This window comes from Alexandromys fortis, unplaced genomic scaffold, assembly GCF_014885135.2.
Source record: "Alexandromys fortis isolate MF-2015 unplaced genomic scaffold, M_Fortis_MF-2015_v1.1 scaffold_16, whole genome shotgun sequence".
NCBI classification, from domain to species: Eukaryota; Metazoa; Chordata; class Mammalia; order Rodentia; family Cricetidae; genus Alexandromys; species Alexandromys fortis.
In genome coordinates, this window is record NW_026067893.1 from 360,180 (window position 1) to 375,228 (window position 15,049).

Here is a 15,049-nt window from a genome sequence, read left to right on the forward strand (position 1 = left end):
GTGGAAATGCCATTAGAGAAGAGTGAATTGCGTGGCGTTTCCATTTTGCCAAGATGTTAACTATTAATTTTAGGGGGCTGGTGGGGAACCTCCTTTAGCTAATGGCCTTTAAGAGGCTGGACCAGGTTGGGGCGTGACTTAGGGTACCCAGAAGCCGTGGTCCCGCCCAGCTCCCTCTCTTCTACTTGCGAGCTACACTGGATGTGGGACCCCATTCCTGTTTTCTTCCCATGATCCGTGAGTTCCCCTTTAATAAAGAAAAACCTTAGAATACTCTATTCAGCGTTATCTTGGGATTATTTGACTCGTGTTCCCCCATTTGACACATTCTGTACCTTTGATTTGTTCTTGATATCTGTTCTGGGTCCAGCATAACAAACCAATAAAGAAGTTTAATGTCAGTAATAGGGTTTTGGGTGGTTTCAGGAGCCCTAGTGGCCAATCAACTAAGTTGTAAACAACTAGTTAATTTGTAACCAATTGACAGGTTGAAGAGTCACAGCCAGTTTGTTTTCTTTATCTCAGCTCTGTTCTCTTGGTAAGAGTTGACTGAAGTTGGTGGATGGTCTCAGAATCACCTTTGGTTCTGCTTAAATACACTACTCAATATAATTGGTCTATGAAATCGTTCCTTCCTTTCTTTTTTTTTTTTTTTTTTTTTTTTGGTTTGTTTTGTATTGTTTTGTTTTACAAGACAGGGTTTCCTTGTGCAGCTCTGACTGTCCTGGAACTCACTCTGTAGACCAGGCTGGCCTCCAACTCAGAGATCCACCTGCCTCTTCCTCTCAAATGTAACATGATTAATAAGAACCAGTGGCTGTCTGTTTTGCTTTTCTGATCTTCAGGTTGACCCCAATATCTGGCTCTGAATTTTTAGTAATCATGCTACACTCAAGTGCGAGATTAAAGGCATGGGCCACTACCTCCCTGCCTTTTTTTCTTTCTTTTAAGACGGAGTCTCACTATGTAGCCCTGGTGGGCCTGGGACTTGCTATGTACACCAGGCTAGCCTAGAACACAGATGAATGTGTTTGCCTCTGTCTCTCAAGTATTGGGATTAAAGATGTGTGTCACTACACTCAGGGAAAAATTTCATTTTAACACTAAAACACAAAACAAAGTGCTACTTAATGGCAAACACATGTGATACAACTCGAGAGAATAAAGGGGTGCGTGGTTGAGGAGATAACTCGGTCAGCAGAACAATAGGGCACTTTCAGAGTACAAGGACTGGAGTTCCATCCTCAGAACTCACATAACACACACACACATACACACAACACAACAAAAACAAAACAGCAGCTCTGAGCATGGTGGCACATGCTTGTAGTCTCTTTGGCTAGCCAGTCTAGCTGAATCGGCAAGCTTCAGTCTAATGAGATACCCTGTCTTGAGGGAAAACACCCACGGTTGTCCTCTGGCCTCTGTATATACATCACATAAACACAGAATGGGTGAAAGACAGTAAGGTGTAGGACAGTGCTCCTTTGGGAGCCTGGAGATGGCATGGGACTGGGAGAGATTGAAGGCAATGGTTGGTTGGCTGCTTCATTCCTTCCTTTCCTCGTTTTAAGACAGGATCTCCTGTTGTTCAGGTTGGGTGTATAGCTGAGGGTGATATTTAGCATCAGATTCCTCTGCTTTTAGTTCTTGTAATCTTGGGATTATCAAGGTGTTACCATGCTTGGCTTTTTGTTTTGTTTGTTTTGTTTTGTTTTTCTGAGGTAGCGTTTCCTCTGTGTAGCCCTGGCTGTCCTGCCACTCACTGTGTAGACCAGGCTGGTCTCAAACTCAGAGATCCTCCTGGTTTTGCCTCCTGAGTGCTGGGATTAAAGGTGTGTGCCACCACCCTCTGGCTATGCCTAACTTTTTTATTTTTATGATAATCTTTTGAAACTTTAATAAAAATTTTTGCTGGGCATGGGGTGTAGACCTATAGTCTCAGCTACTTAGGAGGCTGAGGCAGGGATGACCTATGAAACTAGGAGTTTGGGGCGACTCTGGGAGTATGTAGTGAGATCCCATCACTTAAAATGAGATGGGCGGGGAACTGCTTTTCCAAAGGACCTGAGTTCAGATCATCATGTACCCAGATGTTGAGGAGAGAAGACTGAAGTGTGAGCTGATGGAGAGGAGACGCTGCTTGAGGACCCCATAGTGACCCCTTCACCCTCTGTAGGGTCAGTGTTCAGACTCCCTTTTGTGTAGATCTCTCTTGGATTGTAATTGAACATTTCCACCTGTTTACAGCATTTAAAAGTTGCCAAACTTTAACTGGGAGTGGTGGCCCACGACTTTAATCACTGCAGAACCAGGTAGATCTTTGAGAGTTCAGTCCAGTATGGTCTACATAGTGAGTTCCATAACAGCCAGGGGTATTTTGAGCAGTGGTTCTCAACCTTCCTAATGCTGCAACCTCATGTTGTAGTGACCCCAAAACACTAAATTATTTTCATTGCTACTTCAGAATTATATTTTTTGTTACTGTTATGAGTCATAATGTAAATATTTGTGTTTTCCAATGGCCTCAGGTGGCCCTTGTGAAAGAGTCGTTCAATCCCCAAAGGGGTTTGGCCCACAAGTTGAAACTACCTGTGTAGAGACCCTGTCTCAAAAATGAACAAAAAGCTGCAGAACTTTGCTTTCATGGTTAACATTTCATGGCTAGAATGAAGTTGTTAATTAAAGAGTTATGTTTAAGAAATTAAACTGTTTAGCCTTGCGATGGTGGCGCATGCCTTTAATCCCAGGACTCAGAAGGTAGAGGTTGGCAGGTCTCTGTGAGTTTGAGGCCAGTTTGGTTCAAAAGAGCTAATTCCAGGACAGGCTCCAAAGCTACAGAGAAAGCCTGTCTCGAAAAACAAACAAACAAATGAAACAGAAAACTAAGAGAAATTAAATTGTTTGAGAAGAAGCGCATGCAAATCCTTATTCTTTCTTTGAACTGGGATGTGTGTGGGGGTGTTTCTTCTAAACCATTTAGAACATCGATTCTTAACCCCTGGGTCTCAACCCCTTTGCCAAATCTCTATCTCCAAAAATATTTACATTACAATATAACAATAGCAAAATTACAGTTATGAAGTAGCAACAAAAATAATTTTGTGATTGGGGAATCACCAAAACATAAAGAACTCTGTTAAAGGGTCACAGCATTAGGAAGTTTGAGAACCTCTGAATTAGACCATGAATAAAATAGCAGTGGAAAAATCAAAAGGTTTGATAACAAAGAAAAGCAGTAAAACATTAACAACACCAAAATTTTAAAAGGCAACAAAACCAAATACTTAGAAAAATATTTCTTCCCAAATGTATTTTCTAAAATATATCTATTGAAATCAATGAGAACATGGGGTTATTCAGTTTGTAGATGAATAAAGATATACACATGTGGAAAATGTTTAATTTTTTTTTAAGATTTATTTATTGATTATGTATACAGTATTCTCAGTGCTCTGCCTGCAGGCCAGAAGAGGGCACCAGATCTCATTACAGATGGTTGTGAGCCACCATGTGGTTGCTGGGAATTGAACTCAGGTCCTTTGGGAGAGCAGGTGGTGCTCTTAACCACTGAGCCATCTCTCCAGCCCCAATGTTTAATCTTTTTACTAATCAAAGAACTGCACACTAACGCTGCTTTAAAAGATTCACTTTATTTTTGTATATTGATTTGGGTGCCTGTGTGGAGGCTAGAAGAAGGTGTTGATTGCCAAGCATGTGGTGTACACCTTTAATCCTAGCAGTTTGGGAGGCAGAGGCAGGCAGATCTCTGTGAATTTGAGGTCAGTCTGCTGGTCTACACAGTGAATTCTAGTGAGCCATGGATACATAGTGAGACCCTGTCTTGGGCAAGTTACATGGGTGCTGGGATCTGAGCTCTGGTCCTCATAATTGCTCAGCTAACTTTGTTTTAGCTTCTGAGCCATCTGTTCAGTCCTAATAAGTATTATTTTTTTATCTTTCAAATGATTCTTTGGACAAGATCACATGTAGTCTGGGTAGTTGGAGTTTGCTATGTAATGGAGGGTGACTTTGAACTTTATCATCTTGCCTCTTCCTCCCAAAGACTGGGATTACAGGTATTGATCACTATGCCTAGCTCCTAGGTCCCCTCCAGTTGTTAAAAGCTGATAAAGCAGATTCTTTTCTGTGCTTGCCTCTTGGAAAGCCACTTGAAGTATCTATTAAGAGCCCACCCAGGTTTACCAGGCAGTGGTGGTGCACACCTTTAATCCCAGCACTCAGGAGACACAGGCAGGAGGATCTCTGTGAGTTTGAGGCCAGTCTGGTCTACAAGAGCTAGTTCCAGGACAGCTAGGACTGTTATATAGAGAAATTCTGTCTCAAAACAAAAACAAACAAAAAACAAACAAACAAGAAGAAGAGTTCAGAGTTAGGGAGTTGGTTCAGCTGGTAAAACACTCATGCAAGCTTAAAGGACCACAATTGGGATTTCCCAACACCCATGTAAGTGTCAGGTAGGAAGATGACATGCCTGTAATCCCAATATGTAGAAGCCAGAGACAGGATTCCTAGGGCAAGCTGGATAGCGAGATTAGTTGAATCAGTGAGCTCTAGGTTCAAGTGAGAGACCCTACTATGGAGAGCAATTGGCAGCTCACCGGCAGCTTCTAGCCTCCGTAGGTAAGTGCTACACACTCCTATAGGCGCCCCTTCACACATAGGAACATACATACACTCATGCATGCATACCACACACACATGTCCTCTCAAAAAGTACTTTCATTTTTCTATTGGAGCACTTATCTGACTCCTAGGAGATAGTTATGCTTTTATATTTTTATTTAAATTATTAGAAAGTTTTTATTTGAGTGTGTGTGTGTGGTGTGTGTGTGTGTGTGTATTTACCATGTAAGCACAGGTGCCTTTGGAAGTCGGAAGAGGGTGTCAGATCCCCTGGAGCTGTACTGCAGGCAGTGACCTACCTGACATGGGTTCTGGTATCTGAACTCAAGCACTCTGCAAGAGTAGCATGAGCTCTCAACTGCTCAGCAGCCTGTCTAGCCTAGGTTATTTTTTTTAAACAATTGTAGTTGATTTGAGAAATGGGATGTCAGATGATTTCATTGTTGTGAGATCATAGTATACAAACTGACAACTACAATATCACTAGACAACATCATCTTAGGAGACTACTGTTGTAAATGGATCCATTGTTGACCTAAATGTCATTATAGCCACAACTGTAACCCAAGATACATTAAAAATTCCAGCAAAAACAGTTATTGCAGGATTGTTTGTGATGCTATAGAATTGAAAACAATTGAATAAACAAAAGAGGCAGCTTGGCTAAGGGATCATGAACTATTGCATAATTGATGTAAATTAGTTTTTTTTAAAAATAATGTTTGCTGGCATAGCAAAAGCTCACAGTATAAATCTGTACTATTGTATAATTCTAACATATTACCAGTGATTCTCCCTGGGTTGGATTCTCCCCTCTTCTAGTTTAATGGTTAAGAGCTAGGTTTTGGGGTTAACAAATCCTCTCACCTTGGAAGTCAGCAGTCAGTCTTGACCATCCTCAGTGGTATTGTGGCATAGACCCTCCTTATTCATAAGGACCCTAGTGATCACACTGGATCTACTGGCTAATCCAGTCTTATCTGCCTACTTTAGGTCTAATGGACAAGGAACCTTAAGCCCATTTCCAGCTTGACTTCTTCCCCTTTGCCATGGAAGGTAATGTACTTGCAAGTGTGATGACCATCCTATGCTATCTGGACAACCTTGGCAGGTGGTTTCTTTATCTGTAACAGGCTTTCTCCTATCTCAGGACTTGGGTGTTTTGGGTGGGCAGTTCTTGTTTGTTTTTTAGTCTGACGGTCCTCCTCATTGTAGACTCTAACAGCATTCCTGGGCTGTTGTTCATCAGGAGTGGCTGATTCCTTCCCCCCAGCATTTGCTGCTTGTCCCTTGGAGGTGAAGTCACCCCTAGATGAGTACTGATCTCTAAAGCAGCTGCAGTTCTTACCATTTGGTACAGTCGTGAGGATCCTCTCCACGGTGTCTGTCTGTATTTTTTTTAAAGAATTTAATTTGGTCTCTTGTGTTGATACATAAAACATAAAGATTGTGCTTGTTTATGGGATGGGATTATGTTCATGTGCACACAGGATATAAATCAGGGGAAACCTGCCCATTCTTAAACAGCTGTCATTCTGTGGAAACAGTCAAGCTCCGTTCTTCTAACTCTTTGCACTTATGTATGTAAAACTATTAAAAATAAACAGTGGTTTGGTAGGAGAGTCAATACTCCAGAGGAACGGTATCTTTTTTTTTTTTAAAAAAGATTTATTTTATTTTTAAGTGTGTATTTTCATGTGCTCATATGTATGAATGTGCCCATGGAGGCCAGAGGCATCAGATGCCCAGGAGCTGGAGTTATAGGTGACTGTAAGCCACACAGCATGGGGACTGGAAACCAAGGTCCTCTGTTAGAGCAGTATATTCTCTTAACTCATCTCACCAGCCCCAAAGTTACTTTTTAATGAAAACTCTAAAAAAAACTTTAAATTATTCAAATAGTAGTTTCCCTCATATTATTAAAAATTAAAAATACAGATAGCATTAATATTTTTCTTCTGATCTTGCCTGTCTTTGTCATTCCCTCCCCAGTGGCAACTCCTAAGAGGCAAATACCACAAGGGCAGGAACTGTATCTCTCTGTCTGTCCGTCCGTCCATCCATCCATCCATCCATCCATCCATCCATCCATCCATCCATCTATCTATCTATCTATCTATCTATCTATCTATCTATCTATCTATCTATCTATCTACAGGGTCTCACATTGTAGACCAGGCTGGCCTGGAACTCACAGAGATCTGAAGGGCAAGGACTTTATTGGTGAGGTCATCTTCTCAGTTGGAGATGGAACCAAGTCTACAGCAGTCACCCCATTCATGTTTGTTAGTGATTGAGTTCATGTATGTTATCTCACCATTTAAAAATGCTACATAAATCCCAGAAATTATTAGTATATTCCAATTTTTTAAGTTAGCTGACCTCGCTTTCAGTGGGTTAACACTACTGCATGGTTGGAGGTTTGCAGATTCGGACCCGCGGCAGCAGCCCGCGACAGGGAACTCAGACGTTCCTCATCCTCCCTATACTTCCTGGGCTTCCTGCTGGGCCTATACTCCCAGCATACTGCCTCTCTCTTCCTATCCCACCCAGCTTGCATCCAGAACCCTCCCCACTTCTGCCTCCCTTCTCCCTTGGGGCGGGCGCTGGGGCTGAATCCCGAGGGCAACCTAGCTGGCGGGAGCTCCTTAGTTTCAATAGCCTGCCTGCAGCAAGCAAGGTAGATGTTTTGTTTACGAGCTACCCAACCAGCACGGAGGTTTGCAAATGTTTATATACTCACACAGGTGCACACTGTGGTAGTTTGAGTGTAATTGATCCCCATGAGCTCATAGGGACCAGCACTATTAGGAGATGTGGCTTTGTTGGAATAGTATGGCCTTGTTGGAGGAAGTGTGTGAGGGAGCTTTGATGTCTCACAGATGCTCGAGCCACACCCAGTACCTCAGTTCACTTTCTGTTGCCTGCGGATCAAAGATACAGGACTCCTGGCTCCTTCTCCAGCATATGTCTGTCTGCATGCCGACATGTCCCCCTGTGATGACAATGAACTGAACCTCTGAAAATGTAAGTCACCCTAATTAAAATGGTATTTATTTATTTATTTATTTGTTTGTTTGTTTGTTTATAAGAGTTGCCATGGTCCGGTTTCTCAGAAAATTAGGAAACAACCTTCCTCAAGACCCAGCAATACCACTTTTTGGTATATATCCAAAGGATGCTCAATCATGCCACAAGGATATGTGCTCAGCTATGTTCATAGCAGCATTGTTTGTCATAGCCAGAACCTGGAAGCAGCCTAAATACCCCTTGACTGAAGAATTGATAAGGAAAATGTGGTACATTTCCACAATGGAGTACTACACAGTAGAAAAAAATAACGACATCTTAAAATTTGCAGGCAAATGAATGGAGATAGAAAACATCATTTTGAGTGAGGTAACCCAGACACAGAAAGACAATTATCACATGTACTCATTCATAAGTGGTTTTTAAACAAAAAGCAAAGAAAACCAGCCCACAAATCACAATCCCAGAGAACTTAGATAACAATGAGGACACTAAGAGAGACATACATAGATCTAATCTACATGGGAAGTAGAAAAAAACAAGATCTCCTGAGTAAATTGGGAGCATGGGGACTTTTGGGGGAGATCTGAAGGGGAGGGGAGAGGCAGGGAGGGGAGATGAGAAAAAATGTAGAGCTCAATAAAAATCAATAAAAAATAAGAGTTGCCATGATCATGGTGTCTCTTTACAGCAATAGAAACCCTAAGACACATATGCACACACTTTTTTTCCTTCAGTTTACTGTAGCTGAGATGCCCGTATATACTACAATTTGCCTGATTTTGTTACATGTCTTCGAATCTTTCCAGATCTCTACATTCTTCTGTTGCTGTAAAGACGAGCCATAGTTTATTTAAGGGGTGCTGGCCAGTGCCCCATCTTTCTTGACAGGACTGGCTGGTGCTCAGTGGAAAAAAATCTCTTGCTGATGGAGCATAGTGCTGTGCAAGCCAGAGAAGCCAGCTGATATTTTTGTTTTCACTAGCATGCCAATCTTTGAATCTTTTGGGTTTGACTGCGTCATAGTCTTGTCTAGAAATCTACCCTGAGCCTATTTTTAGCTGTTTGGCCAGGGGCTCAGCTGAGCTGCACAGACGTGTGTGCACAGGGTGGGCTGTAGTCTGTAGGTGCAGCCTCCCCAGGCAGCCTCGAATTTTAGGGTATGTCTGTTCCTTCCTGATGAACCTGTCTTGGAGCTTTGGAATCTTGAGGTTCTGAATCTTAAGGCAGGATTGACACTCTTTGGAGTCAGCTTCAGTTCCAGTGGATTCCTGGGTCCTTTTCTGTTCCTGCTGGGACCATGATAGTGGTTGGATATTAAAAGGGTGTTGCATCTGCCCCTACCCTCTGTCCACTGTGCACATTCTCAGCTTTTTGCCTTCACACAAGCTGTTTCAGTTACTACAAATATTCTTCTCTTCCTCCTTGTTGTCTTTTACTTATTTTTATTTGGTTTTTCGAAACAGCATTTCTCTGTATAGCCCTGGCTATATTTTGGAACTTGCTCTGTAGACCAAGTTGGCTTCAAACTCCCAAATGCTCCAAATGCCTGCCTCTGCCTCCCAAATGCTGGGATTAAAGGTGTGCACCACCAGTGCCCAGCTTCCTTGCTGCCTTTTAAATCTCATCTTAAATGATCCCAGAAACTCCCCCTTTTCTCATATACATAATAGAATTGGTCACTTTCTTTTCTTAGTCCTCAGGGACTTTGCCCTTGTTACCTGGTTGTCACAGGTGGAGCTGATGCTCCTTGTTGGGTGGGACCTTTGGCAGGAGGGACTCTTGGTACCCACTCTGGCTTTTGAGTATCTTGGAACAAAGGAATTCTGCAGTCTGAGGCTGCAGAATGGAGTGTAGGAACAAAGAGGGCACTGAGAATCCCAGGGTCAGAGGACACCCAAAGGGCTGGGCTGTGCACACACACTTACCCAGTATGCATAGACCTTGTAGTCAGTAGAGCACACAGAGTTGGCTGTGCTGAGGGGTTTCCTTTTCAGCTTGGCTTCACATGAAGGAATGAGAACCCAGTTGCAGAGATTTGAATTTGACCAGTAGAAGGCTTTCATTTCTAGAAAAAGACTAAAAGAAAATGGCAATCCAGATAATCACATCTACAAATTGCCACACTCCCCAGCACTCTCTCCATGTTGGGAGCTACTCAGACAAGCCCAGCAGTGGCCACTTTTCTAGGGGTATGGCTATCTAGGGGGAGACTGAGAAGGAGGCAACAGAATGTGGGGAGTTGCTGCTACCTTGAACAGATGGCTCCAGCTGCAGTGTTTTGTTTGTTCGAGACAGGCGCTCACTATGTAGCTCTGTCTAGCCTGAACTCACTCTGTAGACCAGGCTGGTCTCAACCTCATAGAGATTGTCTGCCTCGGCCTCCTGAATGCTGAGATTAAAGTCACCACACCTGGCTGAACTCCTTTAAGCAGAAGAGGCTGCTGCTTTCTAGAAGCCTATCAACTCTCATTTTAACACATTTATAAAAAGCATTTTATCTGGTTTCTTTATAAAAAAAATTTAAATTGCATATGTTTATTTTCATTTGAATATACACAGATCAAAAGATTGCATTTTATTAGTTATTTTTATTAGAGACAGAGTGCAGCACTGGTTTCTGATGGGGGAAATGTATTTCTAACAGGAATGTGTCTTGATGATGACTTGAATAAAGCTGTAACAACACCTTGTGTGGTGCCCAGAATGCGGGCCTAAGACTTGAAGCTGCAGGCAGCAAATGTTCTCAGAAAGACATGCCTCAGATGCTGCTGGCTGCTACCCCTTCCCCATAGACACGATGTTGTGTGACCCATGGGCACAGCACTGATGAGCTCAGCAGGCCCATCCTTGGAGGACATGGGTGAATACATGTAGACAATGCTTTCAAAACTGATGAGATTCAGGAAAAAATGTTCCAAGGCACCAAGGATATAAAGCTTTTTATAAAATATACAGAAAAGAGGGGCCAGCGAGATTGCATAGTGGGTAAAGGCTCAGTTAGGTGGTTATGTAGAGAAGCCTTATGGTGGTTGCCATTTAACTGCATATTTTTCAACCGTACATGGAGTACTTATCAAAATGGATCGCTTACTATCCCAATGCAAGAGTCAACACTACAATTTGGGTGTGAAACATCTTCCTTAGGCTCACGTTTTGAATGCTTTGTCCCCAGCTGGTAGGCTGGCCCTACTGGTCTACTTCCCGTATGTTTCACAGCCCCTAGAGTAGTCTGGTTCTTATCTTCTCTGTTTGGCCCTCCATGCTGTGAGGGTACCATGGAATGAGTTGCTCCATCATGCTATCCCTACAGTGATGAACTGAAATGGTGAATCCAAGTAAGCCCCTCCTGTCTTAAGTTGATCATGTCGTATTGTTTGGACACAGCAACACAAAAGGAGCTAATATATTTATTAAGTAATAAAGAACTGACAGACAGACAAGATTCACAAGCATTAGTACAGTAAAATTACAAACAATACTTTGCAAAAAGTTATCCCCAAACTGAAGGAGATTGTTCCTAGGATTGTTCAACAATCTTCAGTGAAAATGTGAAGAATTATGGCCACAACTGCTGATCTAATTATTGGGAACTAAATGGCTTTTAAGGACCCAAGAGGAGCTTGGTTTTGCACATCTAAATATGGAAATTTAATAACTGTACTTGATGCAGCCCTCTATCTCTGTCTGTAGTGCTGCAGAGAGAAAATTAGTCTTGGTGTTTGTAATTTTACAGATATTAAGAGACTGGTGCAAACAAGACTCACGAGGTGGAGGGATTGAGGTGGTGGAGCTCATCTCGTGGCCCAGTCGGGCTGTTGATACAGTGTAAGAACTGGAGGTCCTGATTGCTGAGTCACACACGGGATCTGCATGTGGGGATAGTGAAGTCACCTAGGTGATAGGTAAAACGTGTGTGGTGTGTGTATATGTGTGCATGTATGTGCGTGCATGTGTGTGTATGTGTGTGTATGTGTGTGGTGTGTGTATATGTGTGTGATGTGTGTATGTGTGTGTATGTGTGTGTGTATATGTGTATGTGTGTGTATGTGTGTGGTGTGTGTGTATGTGTGTGTGTATGTGTGTGTATGTGCGTATGTATGTGTATGTGTGTGTGCTCTAGGGAGAGCATGCATTACTTCCATCAGATTCTTGAAGGGACCCATAACTACCAAAACACTGAGGACCTCGAATGTAGACCATGTCCTTTCCTTGGTGGTGGAAGGACAGGGGTCTGGGAAGAAGACATGGGAAAGAGCTCCTCAGATCATTGTCTAAACTGGTGCCAAGCAGTCCTCGTTCAAGGAGTAAGAAGTCTTGTTTTAACTTGATGTACCAAGCCTGACTAAGCACCTAAGCCCTCAGAGGGATCAATTAACAGTTTTGCAGCCTGAGCTGACCCCTGCCCCACTGATACAAGGTGTCGGCGAGCCTGGAGAGACCACAGGATTAGAAAGCTTTCTGGGTGCTTCCTGTGCTTGTCATCTGGAACTGGCTCCGGGATAAAACTTTGGGCTCATACTGTGAGAAGATCGTTCTCAGAATGGAGTGGACCATGATGGGGGCACTGTGTTTGATGTGTGTGTGTGTGTGTGTGTGTGTGGTGGTGAATGGGTATGATGTTTGTAAAATACCCTTTCAGATTTACTGCAAGGACTCATAGGACTCAACATAGGTTACATCCATGCCTTGGATTTATTATAGCAAAAGTATACAAAGAAGAATAGCAAAGACAAAAGGATGTGGGATGAAGTGCAGGAGAAACCAGATGTAAACTGTCTAGAGTCCTCCCCCAATCATGGCATCACATAGGATACACTAATGATTTTCTATAGGTGACCCTGATAGCAGGTGTGGGCATAGTCCAATGCTAATGATTTCCCATAGGTGACCTTGATAGCAGGTGTGGACACTGTCTACTAGGGAGGCTCATTTAAGCTTCATGGAATAAATGTCTATTCAAGTCCTTTGTCCATTTTGAATCAAGGGTTTGTTGAATTTTAGGAGTTTCCTAGATAATTCAGATGTATATTTGTTTGATATATAGTTGGCAAATACTTTTTCTCTATTACATGTGTTGACATTTTGCTCTGTTGATGTCATCTTTTGATGCACAGACATTGTGCATTTTAAGACAGGATTTCTCTGTGTAGTCCTGGCTGCCCTGGATCTCAAAGGGGTTTGCCTGATTCTGCCTCCTCAGTGTTGGAATTAAAGGTGTAGTGTATCTCCACACTGGGAATGCTGTCCTCTTTGAAAACATTATTTATTTTTATATGTTTTATATGTTTCTGCCTGAATGGATGTCTGCACCACAAGCGTGCAGTGTCAGGAGAGGGCATCAGGTGAGTTAGGGATGGTTCTTTGCCTCCATGTTGGTGTTAGGAGATGAACTTGGTCCTCTGCAAAAGCAGTAAGTGCTCTTGACAGCTGAACCATCACTCCAGTCCCAATACGCTTTTTTTTTTAAAAAAATATTTAATGAAAGAGAGAGAGAATATGTGTCTGTATGCATGCCCCAGCATACATGTGACCAGAGGACCTCTTTCAAGAGTTGGTTTTCTCCTTTCGTTGTGGGTCCCAGGGATCAAGCTCAGGTCGTTAGATTTGCACAGCAAATGCATTTGCCCACCGAGCCGTCTCACTGGCTCAGTGTCTTTTTCCTATCTGGGCCATAGTTAGAGCCAGGAGAAGGGAAATAATGTGCCAGGTTTTGGCTGTTTGCTGGCAGTGCTGCCTGGATGCAGGGCTTATGTCATTGGCAAATGTTCCTAGTCATGAATGAACTTCAGAGCCCAGACTTCGGCAGGTTTATTCTGAGGCTAGGTAGCCAGTTCCATGGCTACTTAGAGTCCCAGCTCAGATACTCTCCTGGGGCAGAGATAGCAGAATTGCCGTGGTGTTTTCAGCTTGTTCTTTGCCAAGACCTAGGCTCTGAGAAAAGCCCTTGTCTCCAGTCTGATATGAGAAAGCTGAGTCATCCAGAAGCATCAGCAGGTTGGGGAAAAGGCTGTAGCTGGAGCAACACCTCTTTTAGCCTGTGTTTTCTCTCTAAGGTCCTGGACTTTCTTCTTGCCCCTTCCAGAAACCAAATAGGAACCTTTGCACAAGCTTGCAAAGTACCTGCCCTGCTTTATAAGATGAAGTAGAGTTTCTGAGGTTCCTATAGAGGTCTGCCTGGCACGTGTCTTCAGAGTAACACGGGGTAGGTAGTGATCCCAGCTTCTACACTTGTACCTGCCAGGGTCAGCTAAGGCACACGCCTCCCACTCCCATCCCCACCACGTAGCCAGGGTTCCACTTGATGGGCTATGCCTTGTTTCTCCCTAGAAGAGTACACTGTTTTCTTCCCAGGTCAATACTTAAATCTGCAACAGTCTGTGATGCTTCTGTGGCCATCCGAAACTGAGAGAAGAGGAAATGCCCATAGAAAGGTGCAGTACTGCAGGCTCAGGATCTAGGGTGATTTACTGACCTATGCCTCACTTGGAGCATCAGTAGTTGGAGGTGGGGGCTCTCCATGCGCAGGTGGAAATGTTAGTACTAGCAAAGCCTGGGTATCCCTTGGCAACCAGACTGGTAGTACAGTGCCTTTGACCTTTGCTTCTCATTGCTGACCTCTCTGGGTAATTGGGCCCCTTTGCCTGAAGTTGCCGCAGCCTGGGAGCTGACACACTAACTGAAGGGTGCCCCCTGGTGTCTGTTCTGCAGATCTTCAAGTTCCACTGAAGCTGAACCGGAAGGAGACATAAGCTGGGAAGGTACTGGAGCATCAGTGTCTTCAGCATGAAATATTTGCCTAAGCCTAGGCCACAAAGAGACACTTCCTCCTCACTTCCTGGAAGCATCCATTTAACTTCCCAGGATTTATGCTTAAAAATAAAAAAAAATCAGAAATTTGTTTAAAGATAGATGTTGAGGGTCTGGGGATGTGACTCGGTTGTCAGAATGTTTGTCTAGCGTGCCTGAGTCCCCAGGTTCTGTCTCCAGCATCACATAAACAGGATATAGTAGCACATGCCTGTAATCATACAACCTTCCAACCTCCCCACAGACCTGCAGTTCTAATCAGTCAGCCAGGCTCTGCAGACACAGCTTCTTACCAGGGGTTTTCATTCTTACCAGCTTCCAAAACATTGTTCCAGCTGTTTTTCGTTCTTTTTGTTCTGGTGTCTTTATTCCACTGTGGGCCTGGGGGTATAGCTCAGCGATAGACAGCATGCTCAGCCTATCTGAAGCCCTGGATTCAGTTCATAGTGCGTGCACACACACACTGACACACACACACTGACACACACATACACATGCGCACACACACACACTGACACATACACACGCATGCACACACACTGACACACACACATGCATGCAC

General features: G+C 43.3%; 1 long non-coding RNA gene across 1 annotated transcript; it reads left to right on the top strand.

The window, feature by feature from the left end:
• The first annotated feature begins 5,649 nt into the window (after positions 1–5,649).
• Positions 5,650–14,507, top strand: LOC126505719 (uncharacterized). The gene is made up of 3 exons (XR_007592971.1): positions 5,650–5,703; positions 7,530–7,674; positions 14,389–14,507. It is a non-coding gene; the product is annotated as an uncharacterized lncRNA (long non-coding RNA).
• Positions 14,508–15,049: the final 542 nt, after the last annotated feature.